Genomic DNA, 18,804 nt, shown 5'->3' with positions numbered 1-18,804 from the left:
TCACTGTCATCTTGACTCCTGCATACTGCTGTTAGCCACCCAATACCCATCCTCTAGTGTCCTTTTCTGACAATTTAGATGCCATTGCTTGCAACTAAAAAGGCTTTATCTCTGAACATTTAAATTCCTTGACTAAATCTAGCTAGTGGTTCTTGCACATAAGGGAGGGGAAAGTGTTTGAAAAACACAGAAGAAGAAAATGATAAGCAGTGTTTTTTCTTTGCAAATGGAAAATGATGACTGATACTCCCTATCTTTGTATCACAAACAGAATAGATAAGTTAAATTAACTCATGGTAGATGAAAAGACTTTCATTACCAGAAACATTGTTAAAAATTACAGTAGGCTGCTCAGAGAGCTGAGAAATTTGTTTTCCCGTTGATTTTTTAAAAATAGAGCAGATTCCAACCCAATTTGATTCTATTTGTTCTGTCCCATCCAAAGAAATTGAAGTACAGATTATATGCAATCTTTTAAATCATTTAAATACTTACTGTACAATATCTGGATTCTCTCTTTATCTGACTTCTCAAGCAAAGACTTTTCTCAAAGGCCACAATTTCTCTTAATTATCAAATATAAAGATCGTTTTCAAATAAATTGATTTTTAAAAATTTCCTTGATTTGTATCCTTTAATTTAGTCAATAGATCTAAAGCCTCTTATTTCTTAAATATCTTCCTCCTGGCATCCTCAATGGTACTCTCTAGGAAACAGTAACCCAAAGTCCAGAGCACATCAGTGGGATTGTGGGAGAAGCCACAGGAAAAAATACTACACTTCCCTCCGAGGGGGGAAAAATGGTGACAATAAGCAAAAAGAAATAAGTTCCCCCACCTACTGGTGAAACTGAAGATTGTTCAGCCACATTTGAGTTCAGGGCTTCAGAGTAAGTAAACCAAACATAACGCTAAACCTACTAGCAACAGTTTGGCAGCTTATGGGCCTGTAAGAACAGGACAAGAGCAAACAGGTGTGTGGCTGCTTCAAAGCCATGGTGGCCTGATGGAAAGATGCTCTGGACACACAGACACCTTAATCTAGGTGATGGGCGGACCGGCACTCAGAAACCTATGATTTTGGCAGAACTATGCAGGGGGTAGAGGCAGTACAGTGTGTTTTAGCAGTTCTTTGATAATTTATTGAACTAATGACATTTTCACAAATTAAATTAAGTAATTTGGGGGTAAGGGTACTTGCCTTTATATGCCCATGATTTGGGAGAGAGGGGTCAGGAAAAGTTATAATATGGCAACCTGGAAATATTTTATAAGTCACTAAGAAAATTTACCACCCAAATGCTGACTCATTTTTTTAGAGCCACTTGTGGCTCTCAAATGTTTAAATTCACTAAGTCAAGTCACTATTTAGTAACTCTTCAATACAAGAGAGGGAGAAATATTTGAAAAGCATAAATAGAAAATGTAAGAAAAATTTAGAATTTGACACACTAAATTTTCTAGAATAATCAAATCATTTTTCTTTTCTTTGTCTTTTTTTTAAACAAATGAAAAGCACAGCACATAAAAGCAGAATTTCTTTAACAGATAAGTGTTAATAAAGTATTGCGGTAGCTGACTCAGTTGGAGTATTTCCCTTTTAACCTTTAGAAATAGAGTAAACTTTGTTCTATTTAGTCAATTCTCTTATGTTTTGCTATTGGCACCTCTCTGTTCAATTCCTGTCCAGTCAGTTGGGCAACATTCTTGATTTTGACTTTTCAGATTTCTAGTATCCATACATAATTTAAAATTTTAAACTTCAAAAATATTTCAGTTGCTTCTATTCTGATTTGGGCCCCCTCGATCTCACTTTTAGATAGATTGCTACCAAAGGAAAACAAAAACCAAAGTATTTTTAGGATTTATGAGGCTTACCTCCATTCTCTCACCGTCTCTATTTTAAACTACTGGAAGTGAAACTTTGTAAATCATAACTCCCCATTCCTACTCCAATGAGCCCCGAAGCAGCATAGCACAAGATTCACATGACTACTTCCCTCACCTGCTTTGTGAACTTGGCCAGGCTGCCTTAAATCTCTAAGACTCAGTTTCCTTATTTCAACAAGCAGGACTAATAAGAGTATCTCCTTCAAGCAGGTGAGATTTTGAAAACACTTGAAGTTTTTGTAAAGTTTGCTTGATCTATTCATCCTAGTATGCTCCCTTCCGAAAAGGAGACTTTTGGTGGGTGTGTTTCCTAACAACATCTAAATAATATTAAATGCAAAATTTGTGTCATCCTTTGTATTTTGCTAACATTTAGAGCATATATTCAGTAATATTTAAAATACTATTCTGCTTCCAAAATTATTTTTTTCTTTATAAAATGTATTGTATCACTAATTTTATCACTTCATATTTATCCACATACCTATCTATACACATATATATACACATATAGATATAGTTCATATTTGTGTATACATTTACCACTTTATATTGCATATATATATATATATATATATATATATACAAGTATTCATATATTTATAGAAACATACATGTTTAAATACGTGTAAGTGATTTAAGATCATATCATGAAGTGGATCCAGGCTTTTTTTTTTTTTTTTCCTATAAACCATTTCTAAAAAGGTGGGACTAATTGTTATTTACGAAATCTGGAACTAGTTTTGACTAAGATACTCAAAAGGTTAGTGAGATACTCTAAACCTAGCTACTTTAAATGCCCTTTTTTATGGCAGTATTAATATCATTGTTGTTAAGAACACAATAACCGCTGCATTTACTCATTTCTGAGGAATAATCATGAAGGTTGATTTTCATTACCGTTTAAATTTTCAGATGATAAAATTAAAGTGAAATCACAAACTTGTTCTGTTAACATCTAGTAAAATAAAATGTAATTTAAACACATAATGTACGATTTTAAAAGGGAAGTAAACTCCTGTTTTTAAAAAGCTCAGCTTACATTGATAAAAGTTGGCACAAATGACTAATCTTTTTAAAGTTTGCTTTCCAAATTTAACTTTGAAAACCACACAGCAACTATTGCTGGTTAAAAACTGCTTTGCAAAATCTCCCATAAAATGTGTATTATATATACATTTAATATAAAGGTAATTCTTCAAATCATAATATATTAATTAGCTACATGATATAGCAAGCCACCATTACATTACTTATTGTACTAATTTAATTTGCACAGTGGCAGCTAATTTGAAGGAAGCATTCTCTTTTCAAGCTTGTTTTTCAGCCGTTATTAGGTGAAAATGATTAATCTGGAATTTGAAAACAATCTTTTTCCCTATTTCTCTCTCCTTCAGAGGGACAGTTTGTGATACTTCTACCTTTGGTGTGTAGAGATAGAGGCAAATAAAAAATCACATTAATCTAGATGATGCAAACCCATCAAGAGAAGAAAGTGAATTCTACTTTCCAAAATTAGCATCAGATTTTCATCTTTTCATGCCCTTTTCAGGATCCTATTGAAATCGATGGGAGATCTATGTGTTAGATGGGAAAGAATAAGAGCAATGCTGGGATATACTCAGTACAAATAAATGGAAACTGAATCCCACTGACTACAGGCCTATGTACGTGTTTCCATAATCATGCATTCTGAAGAAGCAAATATGCCACTCATCCAGCAGATCAGAGAGAGTACAAAGAAATAACAGAACTTGATCCAAATAATAAAGTGGCCTTAACCAAACTATTATGAAGAAAAAAAAAAACACGATAGAGAAAGTATTTATATGATTAGTAATATATTTTGAGAGTGATATAAAAATGGTCATGAAGAGGTTCGTTGAAAGAAAACATGTGACCCAATAGCATTAATGTTAACTTAAATCAAGAACAAAACTTTGCCCCAGAGCAGAGCCCCAAACTTGCACAAAATAAAACTATATGAAAGTTGCAGCAGATATATTTTTACAAGACATTCTAATAAAATAATGATATCTATAGTCCAAATATACCAATGAGGGGGCATCTGTGGCTCAGTAGGTTAAACTTCCAGCTCTTGGTTTCAACTCAGGTCATGATCTCAGGGTTAGTGGATCTGAGCCCTGTGTCGGGCTCTGCACTGACAGCATGGAGCCCGAGTTGGGATTCTCTCTCTCATGCTCTCTCTGCCTCTATCTCAAAACAAACAAACAAACAAACAAACACACACACACACACACACACATCAATGGGTTCAGCAGTGGAAGTGAAAATAAAAGCAATGGAAAGAAATAGGAAAACTCTTTACTAAAATGTGGTTCTGGTATGCATAAGGTAAAATATGTCCCAATTCAACTAGCATTATCTGTCCTCAGCAATCTGTGATCACCACTAACAACAGTATGGCTCTCATATCTAACCACAAATTACTCAGGAAAAAACAAATGAATTGATCATTGAATCAAATAGACATTTGCCAAATTAGAAGACATTTGTCTGCATGAGACATGCACTTTGCATAGTTTTCAAATAATGGAAACTGATGACTCCATAGGCAAAGCTCCAATCAAAATTTCTGTTATTGTAAATTCGCTGAACATTTATTCTGTGTCAGGCACCATTTAAAGCCCACAGGTAAATCCTTTATGGTCAATATTCTTCTTCTACCAAAAAATTCACTGAAATTTACCTATAAACTCAGTTACTGAAGTCCAGGACCCTCAGTGAAAACTGTAGCCTAGGGTATAAAAACACTAGTCACCCAAACCGTTTATACCCTATAATAGGTGCATTTATGTGTTCTTCACAGATAAGGATCTAATTCCACTTAATGTATTCAGGAATATTGAAATTCATTAATTCTATTCTGGTTTAAATTTTTATTCTCTTATGTAAAAAATGTTGCCTTAAGGCCCTCAATTTAATAGAAACTATTTAAACTTCACATATACATATGTTTCCCCTCTCTGTTTTGTGTTTTACACTACAACAGAGATAAACAAAATACTTTGGAATTAATTAAACAAACAAAAGTATGAAGTCCAAAAATGTAAGTAGAATCACTATTACTGAGTTATCTAGTGTTTTTTTTTTTCCCTGCTGGAGTTATTATTTAAATTTCATACTTTGGTGTTGGGGTATAGAAACTATTCAGAATAAAATGAAATGAATGAAGTAATTAATCACAGAGTTAATAAAATTAATTTCAACAAGAAACAGGCTGATGTTCTTATGTGATTTGTAAAATAAACTAATTTTATTGAAAATTGCAAAAGAAGGTATCCAGAATGTTTTGGAAAGTGGTAACATCCTTGAAATGATCATATATCCATGCAAACTGGTGGCTCTCTCATTTACAAGTTTAAATTTAAGAGAGGACATTACCATCAACGTCATACACATAACTAAATATTTAATGATTTAGGAGGGCATTGTCTTTTCATATTCTTTTAACAGAGCACAGGCCTTATTTTTGCTTTTGTTTTTTTTTTTTGTTATTTCATATGTATTAATAGGTCAATCATATAAGAAGGAAATCATTTCCCCTTCATCTGTTCATATCTAGGGGAAAATTACAGGGTAAAAACAAGGAAGCAAAATAGAAAGAAGAAGAAGGAAATGTATATATTATATATAAGAAGAAAATAAAAGTATAAACAAGATGCTAAATAAGTCTTCATAAATCAAGGATCTTGGTTAGCCTAGCCAGTTCTCATTTTTCTTTCCTTTCTCTCATTTCTTTGATTGTCAAAATGATTATCTACAATCCCTAGGCATCCATATCCCTTATTCTTTATTTTCTACCTGGAACCTAGCTATAGGTTTGCCATGCATTAACACTTTGCATTCTACATTTATAGAAAAACTTACACTTTTCACTTGCGATTCTCAATTCTGATATTTCACACACACACACACACACACACACACACACACACACACCTCCCCAATGAAGCTGAAGTAAAAATAAGAAAATATAAATAATAATGCTTCCCAAAAGGAATTACCAAAAGGAACAGTGAAATGACTGGATTTCTTTAACAGTAACCTGCAACGGCCTATCTTATCCCTTTCAAAAGAAAATTCACAAAGGGGATTTTCCATATGTTCTCTAGCCTCATGAAGTTATTCAATAAACTAAAAAAGAATCAGCTCATGAATAGTTCTGAAAAGAGCACAGTGATTTTGCTGGGGAAACATTAGCACCAGGACCTTTCAAAACAATCACAAGTAGAGAAGCACACAGAGTATGCGATTCGGGGCCTCCTCTAGGCTCTTTCAAGACAGCCCATAAAGCATGAGATTTCAGACACCAAACTGTTCAGCTGAATACCGGAAATGACCAGAATGGTCCTGCTCCTGTGAGTTCTGGCTATCGGAGCAGCTCATTTCACCACTTCGTTACTTGTGGGCTTTCCACAGTGCTTGGCACAAGATAAATGCTCAATAAATCTATGATAACAGAAATTTTGATCAGAGCTTTGCCTGTGCAGTCATCAAGTACCAGTTCTGTATTCAATAACACTTTGCTTGGTGTTGAATAATTCAGTTATCACCTTCACCAACCAGAATGTGCCCAGAGCAACAGAAGCCCTGTACCCTGAGAGGTCTGATTACAAACTGGAATTCTTTGAAAATCTTCAGGAATGCTCCTTCTCTCTTTATTACAACAGTGTGTCTCCTCAAAAAAAAGGGGGGGAGGGGACTATGTAATAAAGTAATTCAGAAAAAATAAAGATGAAGGCAAGGCAAACATAAAATGAAGAGAACATATGGCTTTTTACATGATCTATGCCAATATTTTACCTGTCTTCTATTATTCATCTTCTTCCATATTTACATATTTCTCCATTTATACATAGGGAATTGAAGTTTTTCCCTGCCCCAACTGATATACTGATGTTTGGGATTCTGATTATTCTTTAAGAAGACATTTATCAGCAGGAATCTTGCTCTTCCACCAATAGAATTAATTCCTACTGTTCTTTGGTTAGTTTCCTGGGAAGAAGCCTACCATTCTAATGCAATCTTCTCTATTTCCGAGTTTTCCCAAGCATAGACATTCTAAGTTACAGTAGCAGAGGCAGCTCTAATGTTAATGCTAAAGTTAATGTTCAAGTGCAAAGAAGGAACTTGAAATTCTCCCTAATATTAGGAACAATGAAATTAAATACATTACATCTCTCTCTCTCTCTCTCTCTCTCTCTCTCTCTCTCTCCCATTCTCTGAATCCTAGCTGTTCTAAATTCTATTTTTGAAGTTTGGGGGAATTTTCAAAAAATCTTATTTAGGCTATCAACTATTATAACTTTGGGTTTCTTTAAATCTCTTTACCCATAAACTAGATTACAGAAAGAAAGAAATGCATGTTTTTATTATTATTAAAACAACTTAAGAAGAAACTCCTTAAGTAAATGGGTTAGCCTTTTGGCACCCTAAAGGATGAGCAGCTAGCTTTCCTGCCCACTAATGAGCTACTTTTGACCTAACTAAAATCATTTCAGGACCCGCTGTATCTACTCATTCACAAAGGCCTCCCCCACCCCCATACCATTTCCATCCAATGGGCTGTCTGCCTGATCTGCATGCAATATTGTCCGCCAGCATGAACGATTTACAATGGGCACTTTATTTCTGTAATTTAAAAGGAAAAAGAGAGAGAGAGAGAAACAACTACTGATGCAAAATATCATTTTTTCCTTTCTAATGGATGAGTAATAACCAGGAGATTTCTGAAAAGCTGTCCAGGGTGCCTGTCAGAGCTGGCAAAATTTCTGACCCAGAGAAATATATTCACGAACAGGCCCTGTGATTATGAGTTACAGGCCCCTTTGGAGCAAGCTGCTTAGAGAAGCACCAGAGAAATTATAAAACTAGTCTAAATACTTGGCACATAGAATTCACCATTCATACATGCATACAATTTCGCACAGAAGAAAATATATAAAATTATATGTTCTGAATTAAATTTAAAACAACATATATGGAATATATGTTACACGAGAACTCTACAATGAAACCCTATTTCAATAGATGCCAAAGGGCTGGAAATCAGGAAATGGATGTAAATTAGATCAGACTTTGGCACCTTGCAAATCCATATTCCCATCAGTCCCAATCCTAGTGCTCCAATTTAACTTGATTCTGAAGATCCTCTTTGTGGTCTGATTTGGAACCTATTACCTCTCTTTTGAAAGGAGAACAATAAGGGAGGAGAGCAGGAATATGTGAAGAAAGGTAACCATAATTCACTTGAATTAAGGGATCATTTTGCTTCATGTTCCCTTTCAGTCCCTCCTGCCCTTGCGTAGATCTTGGCAACGGTTGCTGTTAACGGTGCCAATTTAGTGAAGGCAGTGGGCACCGTGCTGGAGTGGAGAGGAACAGCATAATGTCTCCAAACGGAAACTGTTTGTCAAACGCCAGAAGCCAACAGAGTGATTTAGGAAACTAGGGGTTAAAACAACTGTGATCATTCAAATCAGCGCTTTTGTTCTACACGGGATTTCTCTTCACAAGGGCAGTTCAGTAGCAGGCGCCTCTGCCTGGTCCCTGGGAGAACTGCCATAACTTTCCTCTAGGTGGTCTCTCAGAGTGCTGTTCACTTTGCAAAGCTGGAAGGAGTGTGGCCAATCAGTGAGGAGTTGTGCACTTAGCAAGGTATATATACAGGATCTATACAAGATTATTTACAGGGCCTTGAAATGAAAATGATGAATGCAGTGTTTATACAATTCCTATGCACATAGTAAGCTTCTTGGACAAAAATCAGTTGAAGTGGCAATTTGGCATCCCCTGGAAGAAACATCTGGTTAGTTGACTACAATTTCATTTGTGAATCAGCAGTTTTGGCACTGTACAGACACAATCAGAGATTAATTTTATGACGTTATCCGAGCTTATTTGCACTTCGTTTTGAAACTCAGGCAAATGTCCAAGTGTGATTGGGGGATGATACAACAACGGTAACTTTGTCTAGTGAGTAAATTGCATTAATACTAATGGGATAAATATTTTAGATAGCAATTTAGGTCATATTTACAGTCTGCAGAGTACTTCTATAGGTATTATATCATTTGGTTCTCATAATAACTATAGACAAAGGAGATCTTTTCAGATTCACAGTAGAGGAAACTGAGGCCAAGGAAGTTACTGGGGCCCAAGGTAACTTCTCAAACCAGAACTTTAATTCAAGTCATCTGATTCCAATTCTAGTGCTAATTCGCATCTCACCGGGCTAGGGAAATATGCTAAATGTAAGAAAGGGTGCTTTAATACTTGGTCACAGGGTTGTTGCTGTTGGTTCAGAAGTGGAAGAGCACAAGAGCATGAAAGGCATCCTCGTGACTCAGAATGTGTTGCAGAGAAACAGTGGGTGTTTGTGGATATTGGTAGATACAGTCCATATGTATTTAAGTGTGCACATTTGCGTCTGGTGTGGAACCATGCCCTACAGAGAGTGATCAGTATTCATATGGCTGGTGTGGTTGAAAATGCACAGGTAAGTCTGGTCTTAGTCACCTTTTACATGCCCTAAAACAGTACAGGTACTTCTCAGTTAGCTGTCACTATCGCCTTATTATCCTTTAGGAAGATACAAAAAAGGAAGGAAGCATGGGTAGGTGTTGTTCACAGTAGCAAACAACACCACCGTCATTTTCAGAGTGCCCTGGATAAGAGACAACTTTCAGTGCCTATCACATCTGAAGCTAGCATTCCAGATTCTCAATTTTCTAATTTGAAAGAGAAGATGGACCATCTCTTTATTCTAATGTGTTTATGAATGTACCATTTCCATTTTTAAAAATTCCAAAATACCCAACCTCCCCCCCCCTTTTTTTAGATGCAGTATATTTACGTGACATTCTGAATGTACCGTGAAACTCAGACAGAGTGGAAATTTAGTTTGCTATCGGCTAATAACTTCTCCCTAGCAGTTCAACCTAAAATTCAGGAAATTGACTCTTCACATGTGTGTGCCCAGAAGCACTTAAAAAGAAGCAGTACCTGTGCATAAGGGAAATAAGGAGATAATGGTAAAGAATATGAATGCCACGGAACATGGTGAGTTTCATAGGCTTGGTTTTTAATTCCTGCCATTTTTTCACATTTCGAGAGTAAAACAAAGAACAAGCGAACAGCAAGAGATTAATGCAAAAAAGGTGGCTCTTCCCCAAACATTCTGCCTTTTTATCCTAGTGTCTGGAAAATGAATTGAGGCTTCTGAAAGTAGCAGTGCCTTTGCATTTTTCTTCATTAGGAAGTGTATTTGTAAAACAAGCTCCAAATTTTTGCCATTCATGATTCCTGGTCACAGGGTGATATTCTTCAGTGACACAGTCTTCGATGTATATGAGCCAAAGGATCATTTCTCATCCAGGGCTCAAGACGTAGTTAAGGCGCAGCTAAAACCACCCCTCCCACACTCTCCACTTCAACAACAGCAGCTCATTATCAGAAGCACGTTGCAAAGGGCGGTGCAAGCACAAAAATCAATCTGATTGCCTGTATAGCTCTGCAAAATCATTCCAGGGGAGAAAAAAGAAATGTCGGAGAGGAAGGAGGAAAAGGGGCTGGGAGGTGGGAAAGAGCAGGAATGAGGACATAAGCCCTCACAGGCCCATAAGGACTGAAGTTTAATGGCTGAGTGCTTGTTTTGAACTGTGACCTGAGGTTTGGCTGGGCACTAACAGTGGCATGCCTCATCAGCCACTGTCATAGCCACCCCAGGGTATACCTCCAGCAGGGAGTCAGCTCCGTATCCTGAATTCTCAACTACCAGCTACCCACTGCCTCCTCCGCACGCACTGCTGAGACCCTGCCGAGAAATCAGCATGCAACCCAAGGAAGCATCCTTTCCTCTGGAATAAAAATTAATATTACTTGTCATATTTCATGTCTGAGCTCTTTTCATGCTTTATCCTCTGGTAATGAGGGCTAAATTACCAATATTAGTAGATTTTCATGGCTAGCACAGAAAGAGCTGTTACCAGAATAAATGTTTGCCTTGCTTCTGTTGGACACAGGCTCTGCTAATGCAGCTTTGCTAATTATTTCTAAATAGGCAATAATCTGCATCCCCTAGTGCTGGATAGTGGATTGGCCACGTACCTGCTATTTCCCTTATTTACATGTTTTACAACTTTATCAACTACACTAATTACACTCTGAGCACTGTTTAAAATTTTCTGTTAATAGAGATACAATGATGCACCAGAGGATGTGTATTTATGCCATAATTACGCCTCTGTTCCTACGATGCAGTCTCCAATTAGCTGTCTACGGTGGCACAAGCAGCTGCCTGATATTCTAAAGCAGTGAAACATCTGCACGGCGGATGATACGCTCACATGGATTTTTTTTTAAGCCTAGAAATTTACACCCAAGGGAGTGCAGACAAATAGGAGCCTGTCATGTGTAGGGATGATTAGAAATCCTCACCATGGCAACATTGGAGCAGCCATGTCACAGAGTGAGGGGACACATGTCTAGATGAAGGCGCTAAAAACATTTGCCATTTTTTTTTTAGCTTCAGTCTTCCAAACTTCCCTCCCTCCCCCTTTCTCTTTTTCATATTCTTCTCTTTGCATCTAAAGCCAACCAAAACAGCAGGTGAAAAGGCCAAAGTCTGCAGCCATGCAAGGCATATGACACCCGGGATTTAGTGTTAGGAAAAACAGTGCGCAATCAGAAATGTTAGACCCAGAAAATGTGCAGGGCCAGGAAGGGGTGTGCGTGTGTGCGTTGTTTGAGAAATATTGTAATAATAATTTTTATCATATATATATATATTTTTTAGTGGCCGGTGGTGTTAAGAGCAAGAGGCAAGATAGAAAATAAATATTAGACAGACTATAACAGTTGAGGTACCTTATTCCAAAGATGACACCTAATTTAAAATTTCCTTTTAACCCTCATTAACAGTTACAATTTCTGCATGAACAGTTGGCTAGCACACATTAGTGAGAGTAGGGGAAGGCACACAAATGTCTTCTAGTTTGATATTGAATATATTTCTTAATGGCTGCTTCTTTGATAAGCCTGCCTGTATAAAGACAGTGCATGGATGTATTTAACCATACATAAAAAGGGCATTGAACCCTATAGGCAAATATGGAGAAAATATAAAAACACACCATCCCTTTTCCCAGAACTGTATTGATTTGTGTATTATAGTAATTACACTTTTGTAAGGAATAACATCATACTTTGCCTATGATTTGACCACATAGGCTTTAAAGATGCATCTCATGGTATTTATTGTTTTGCTCCATATATTGCCTTTATTCCAACATGAAAATGCTGAAATTTAGTTATTAATTTAAAATTGGTTTTCCAAATAATTATCTTATCAGATGGTCATGGCAACACTTTACAATTAATAACAAAGACATGTTTAAAGGTATTTAATTAGCAGAGAGCTGAGAGGTGAAGGGGGCTCCTACTAGTGAAATAATTAGAGGGAAAATGCTTTAATATGAAGAGTAATTATAGGTAGGAGTAAAAACGTAACATATGTGCTAAATTATAAGAGTACCACAAGCAATGTGAACTGCATTAAGGATCAAACCTAATCAGTTAGAATCAGCACTTGTTCTGTGACAACAGTCCTGGTGGGAAGGCACTTGGTAGTCCATACCTGTGTTACTTAACATCACTTTAGATGCTACTAATGTCAGGGTAAGGTCCAGATCATTCTATCGTAACTGGACTGCTCTTGGGAATAAGTCGTTTTTAAAATGCACATCACCTAATTCATTCTCTCGAGAAAGAATACAACATTAGAAAATGATTGTGTTATTAAAAGGCATATATAATAACTTCTGTTAACAGACTAAGTGTTTGCATATATGCATATATGTATATATGTGTACACATATACGTAAAGACTGGCAATGCTTTCAAATTAATTGCATAATACGATACATCCATAGTAAAGAATCTCAAAATTGGAGTTGTGTGTTTTAGAAACAAGGTTTTATAATTCCTTGATATGTTTAAACTAACTTCATAAAATTCTAATAAAAATTTTAACGAAAAGATCATTTTGAGTTAACAGACTATATGCATTAGCTTGGGTTAATGGCAGATAAATCTCCTAAGCCCACTTCTTCTAATCTCCCAACACTCTGGTACCATTGGGTACATGATGATCAATATTTCAGTCAGTCCCCTCAGGCTCCTGGCTTTTATCAGACCATGGCACTAAAGCACCTTACAGTGTTTACCAATGAAATCATAAAGCATTATGTTAACAGTGAAAATGTCTTTCCTCTACTTAACACTTCAGGTAACGTGGGAATTAGTTACTTATTCAATTCCAAAAGAGAAACTGAGAGTTGCCTTCATTTTCCCATACCCAGCAAGCGAATCCTGAGTGCAGCTGTATAGTGACCACATAAACAATTCTTGTCATGACTCTGGTCTGTGGGTCTCCTCATCCCTCAGCAAACCATATTTTGTACAAGCCTTATATTAGAGGAGTATGATACTGAAGATCCACCATCCACCACATCTGTCAGCATAAGGACAGAGTTTATCTGATAAACAAGTCATTTTTGGAAACTGCAGGTGCTCCCACTGTGAAGTATTAAATGTGGCCCCGCTTAGATACATAGAATGGGGTTCCGGTCGACTGAACGCGGGCTGATAAGCTCTGCACAGCTCAGAATGCTGTTTGCCCACATACTAATGTTAAACAAAAGAACCGCAGACTGCAGAGAAAGGATGCGGGTCAGACCAGTAAATTGCTTAAACCCTTAGGCAGCCTTCTGAAAAGAAAAGGCATGAAAGAAGCTGATATGAGCTTTTATGCAGAATTGTTCTGTTTATTATCCCTGTTAAGGAAATGATGGCAAGTGCCTTGTTAAACTCTATATTCCCAACAAGGCAAGAGGACTGACTCCCTCTAAACAAGATGCAATATGCCACTGGTCATCACTTGATAAACCACACATCTCTTCTATAGTATTTATACATTGTGAATACAATAAAATGACAATAAAGCAGCACAGATAATAACCATAAATGCTGTTCAGTTGTGTCCTAGTAGCACCCTACCTGATTTGTCACTGGGCATTCCAAACTACTACCAATCTGTCATGGGAGAAATTCATTTTGTATCAAAATTTCACAATCTTCCGTTAAAACTCTGTTAGTTTTCAATTGTGATGGTTCGATTGCAAATGAATTGCAGAGACAGTTTAACAATAAAATCAGAATAAAGTATGTTATTGTGGCAACATGTAAACTTACCCTGAGTAAAACAGGGATAGAATTTTATTAGTAAAATTCTCCAGTGGATAACATGACAGTCAATATTGAATCTCCCATGTGGTTGGGGTTTGAGCTGGTGGAAGGGATGGGAAGATTCTTGAGTTTGCTAGACTTTCAACACTTCCACTCAGAGCTGCCCCCTTAAAAGACGGCATCTTTTCTGAAGACAGAGTTTTCTTCTGCTAAGTTTCCTTTCCTACACCTCCCTACCTACAGAGACACTCCTGTTCTGATTCATTGTTGGGACAAAGGAAATGAAGGAAGATCCCAAAGCTTAAGGAAAATCTGATGAGAGAACTCTAATAGATAAGCAATCTATTCCATCCAAATCACAAAGCAAGAAAAGATTTGACATTCAAAGGGCCACTGTGCAGGAGAAGGAAATAAAACTACATGATGTAAAGACAGAATAAAAAAACACACACAGGCAACTGTACCAACAATAAAAAATTAAAAATTACCCTTTGCTTAAAAGTAGTATAACATGTCATTGAGTACTACTTTGACATTTCCCTGCGGCTTCTCTCAACAGGCAACAAATGAAAACAATCTTGAACCTGTTCTGCTAAAGGCTCGGTACAGGAGGGCTGTCCATACGTTGTCATCAGATAATCTTACAATCATGGTCAGGCTTCAAGTATTGACGCTTATAAGAGCAACAGGTTTTAATAGGAGACGCTCAAATCTGGTCACAAATGTTTAAAAAACAAACAAAAATTTAAGACACACACACATGCACATCCATTCCCCCCCCCACACACACAAGCACATACTACTAAGATTCTTCCACATTATATCAAATTTTAGAGAAAATAAAAGTTTAATAGTTCTACCCTTAAGGGACATATAAGCTGAGAAATATTTTTAATCAGGCTAATAAATGGTAACAAAGAGAATCCCAACCATCAAAAGGAGAGTGGAAGGGGAGGGCCAGGCCTGCCCAAGAACATGTGACTAGGGATTGTGCAGACTCAGTATGACCAGTGAAGAGCTCAGCTAAGGACAGACATCAAAGGAAAAAGGAGATTTCCTAGAAGTAAAAAAAAACATTCATCTCTAGATTTAAAAAGAAAACAAAACACACACACACACACACACACACACACACTGCCAATTCTGACACTGTGTGACATTGCAGCTCTAGTGAATGGTCCATGGAGGGAGCTGTTGACACAAGTTCCTAGGTGGAGATAAAACGACACCATTACCATCTGCAAAGAAGGAAAGGGAAGAGAACTTAACTAAGCAACACATTTGAAATGATTTGGTAGAAATAACTTTCCTTGAAGCTAAGAATCTGTTCTCCAAGGGCATCACCTAATGTAGGTCCCTTCCAGGCACCTCCACTGGCCTCTGTGCGTGCTTCAGGGCTCAGTGCTCAGTGCCTCTGCCTCTGTCCTATATGGACAGAGGCAGATAGCCTTCAGGTCACACAAATAAGCCACCACTCCAAAAAGGAGAGCTCTGAGAAAGGCTAGGAGTAAGTGCTTAACCCCTGCCATGCCAACCATCTTGTTATGGTAATTATTTACTCTGGGTAACACCGGTGGTAAATAGGTTGGAAGGATGCTCTCATCAAAGAGCTAAATTCAGACCTCGAAGCAGAATGAGCCTGCTGGAGATGTATCTTTTTGTATATTGTCTGACTCAAGAATGCATAATGGGTGCATCACTTCAAATAATTTTCATTTCACACATTTTCCAGTGTAGAAATTTTGCAGAGTAAGCCTTTCTTTTTCTTCTAATTCCTTGGCAATAGGCATTGACAGGCTTCAGGTGATGAAAGCAAAAGATTATATATGTGGACTGAGGATCCTCGCTGCTCAGGATTTATTCCCAAAGACCTTCACCCACCTAATCTGGAGGGTCTTTCAGGGCAGAGAGCTCACGCCCTGCCTAAAGGAGGTTCACAGAAGGAAAAAAACTCAGCAGAGCTAATGTAGAGCAGGGCTTTAGAGCAGTCTGTCCTCAGCTGCCTCCTGCTTCAGCTCATCTGAGGAAGACCTATAAGAAGCCACACATTTTCATGGAGTCTAAGAGCAGCAGTGATGACATTTGTTCGCAAAAGTGGGATAAGCTTTGAAAAAAAAATTCAGACTGTCTCCCCCTCCCCTTTCCTTTCTTTAGACATCTATGTGTGAGAGGGTGAAAAGCTCAGCTCAACAAGGAACAATATTATGTAACTTGGTAAACTGGAATATTTTGGATTAATCTTTTGGAAAATAAAACTTTTTTTTTCAACAACACATTTATATATCCTTTTAGAAAACCTACCACAGTGGCTATTTTCTGAAGTTGAGGAATATTGAAATGAGAAAGGTATCTTTTACTTCTCAATTTCTATGAAATTTACACTCATATTCAGCTCTTAGGACAAAACATTTTGCCCTCAGGTCATAAAAATTATGTCTATCTTTTTGAAGTATGAAAGATCCTCATGAATTAACATTTACTAAAAATAATGAATATAAAAAAGAACAATAATTACAACCATGTTTTGACCCTACGTATACTTGGAATGGTACTAAAATGGAGAGACCAGGGAAATTATTTTCCATGGCATTTTGGTAAAAATTTGTGAAATGGTGAGTCTCCTCTTTGAGTCCTTAAGGATTACCTTGAGTTACATGCTCCTTTGCCAGTAGTATCACATTTATCCTTCTCACAAACTTACGATGTCGGACAAAAGTTATTACTAATATCAAGGTTTTCAATGGAGAAACTCTAATAAAATATTAATGTTCATTAATTAATGCTTTAATTAATTAAGAGGAATGCTTTTTTTCTTTCCATATTTTTTTCAGTAGCTTTTGCTTCTTGCAGTGACTTCAGGCCCTGGGGCAATTACCAAAATTATTTTTGACATATAACCAACCTAAAGTTGGTTCTCAAAAACACAATGCCTATTATTCACCCCATAGCACTAAGGATTTATGTATGGATCCATTAAATTCTTCTTATTTTCTAATAAAGAATCCTTCCCAGTCTGGCTTTCCTGTCTGAATTGCAGAGGTGTTTGTGAAGTGTTCTAATTGGTCAAGCTGCAGGAACATTATTGTTCTGTTAATTATTTTAATTCAGCCATACATAAGAACAGGTGAGGAAACAAAATGGAACAATAAAATGAAAATAGCAAAAAATAAAATAAAGGAATGAGAGTTACTGATGGGATAGTTTGGTATTTCTGTCAATGTGAACATAGTTTGACACCAAACATATTTCTAGAATAGTATCAAAACGAATGACATCATAAAGGTTATGATTGGGCCTTTCAGAATCAAATATTTGCATATTTAGTACATCCCCCACTGCTTAGCTGTGTGTGATCCTAATGTACTTGACCTCTCTGATGTCAGTTTCCTCACATATAAAATGCTCATGCTAATGCCTAACCCATAAAGTTGATGTGATAATTAACTGATTAGTTAATGTGACAATATGTGTGGTCAAATTGTATCAATTCAGATAACTAAGGATTTTGTACTGCATTAATTGCATATTTTGGTTTTATTTAGAGCAAGTTATTGGAGATAAAAATTATTGGGTGAGAAAAAGAAACCACGCATTGATTGTGTACCTATCATTCTTGATTATTTTTGGAATGGAAACTTTAAAAAGTTCACTGAAAAAAACAACAACAGGCGCTGTCTGGATTGGGGGGTTTCAGCCTTAATTTCTCCTCAGAAGGAAATTCTGTTTCTCATAGTCCCCCTCTATGGACTCAGTGGATCCGACAGGCTTTGTGGCAGTGGTTACTAACTGCCAAGTAATAGCCTCCTTCTCTGGCATACTCTGAATATGGGACAGCCTCATTTAGATCCATTACTTGGGTTTATAAGTTTATCAGATAAATAGGAATCGTTGGGAATAAAAGGGAACATTGTTGACAGCCAGTCTCTGACAACAGAAGTAGACGCAGATTCTAACAAACAGGGACATGTACTTCGTCTATTTATAGGTATCACTCTGTTGGTGAGCGATTTGTTTTAATTAATACATGAAGCCAATACCTTGTGAAATATTTCCCCCTCAATCACATGCTTCCCACTTAAGAGTGAGGTAGAAATTTTGTCTCTATAACAAAGATTTTAAGTGAATTTCAAGAAACTACTTAGACTGCTGAATACATACTACTTACTCTATGGCATGATGAACATCTCTGTGATGCAGAAATTATTTTCTGCAATAGTATTTTTTAAGGCAGAAACCTGTAAAAGTTTGCTTATGTTATCGGGTAATACCAATACACTTCTTCATCGAAAAGGGGTTTGCTGAATTAAACTGAACAGGAAAAATATCTGGCCATTCTTAGACAATTTCAAAAGAACATAAAAGTCTGACATTAACACTTAGTGATTTTTGCCTTAATCTGAAAAATGCAAGCCATTATAGAATATTGAAAATATATACTTTGATCTCTGTGGTGAGATCTCCACTGCCACTAACTTCCCTAGAGATCCTGCTCTGATGCGATGAAGCTCTATTGCGTTAGTGATGATGCAACAACAGACCCTTCTGGCCAGATGAGGTTACCAGAAGCAACCCCTGTGAGCGCTGCAGGAGCTTCCTCTAGTTGGGTACAGGATCATCTTGCCATCAAATGTGACCTGACACGCTC

General features: G+C 36.9%; 1 long non-coding RNA gene across 7 annotated transcripts in view; it reads right to left on the bottom strand.

The window, feature by feature from the left end:
- Positions 1 to 18,804, bottom strand: part of LOC109499790 — a 419,289-nt gene that overhangs the window by 187,889 nt on the left and 212,596 nt on the right. The window lies entirely within an intron of this gene.

This window comes from Felis catus, chromosome B2 (genome assembly GCF_018350175.1).
Source record: "Felis catus isolate Fca126 chromosome B2, F.catus_Fca126_mat1.0, whole genome shotgun sequence".
Lineage (NCBI taxonomy): Eukaryota > Metazoa > Chordata > Mammalia > Carnivora > Felidae > Felis > Felis catus.
Note: the sequence above shows the minus strand (reverse complement) of the source record. Positions and strands in the feature narration are given on the sequence as shown.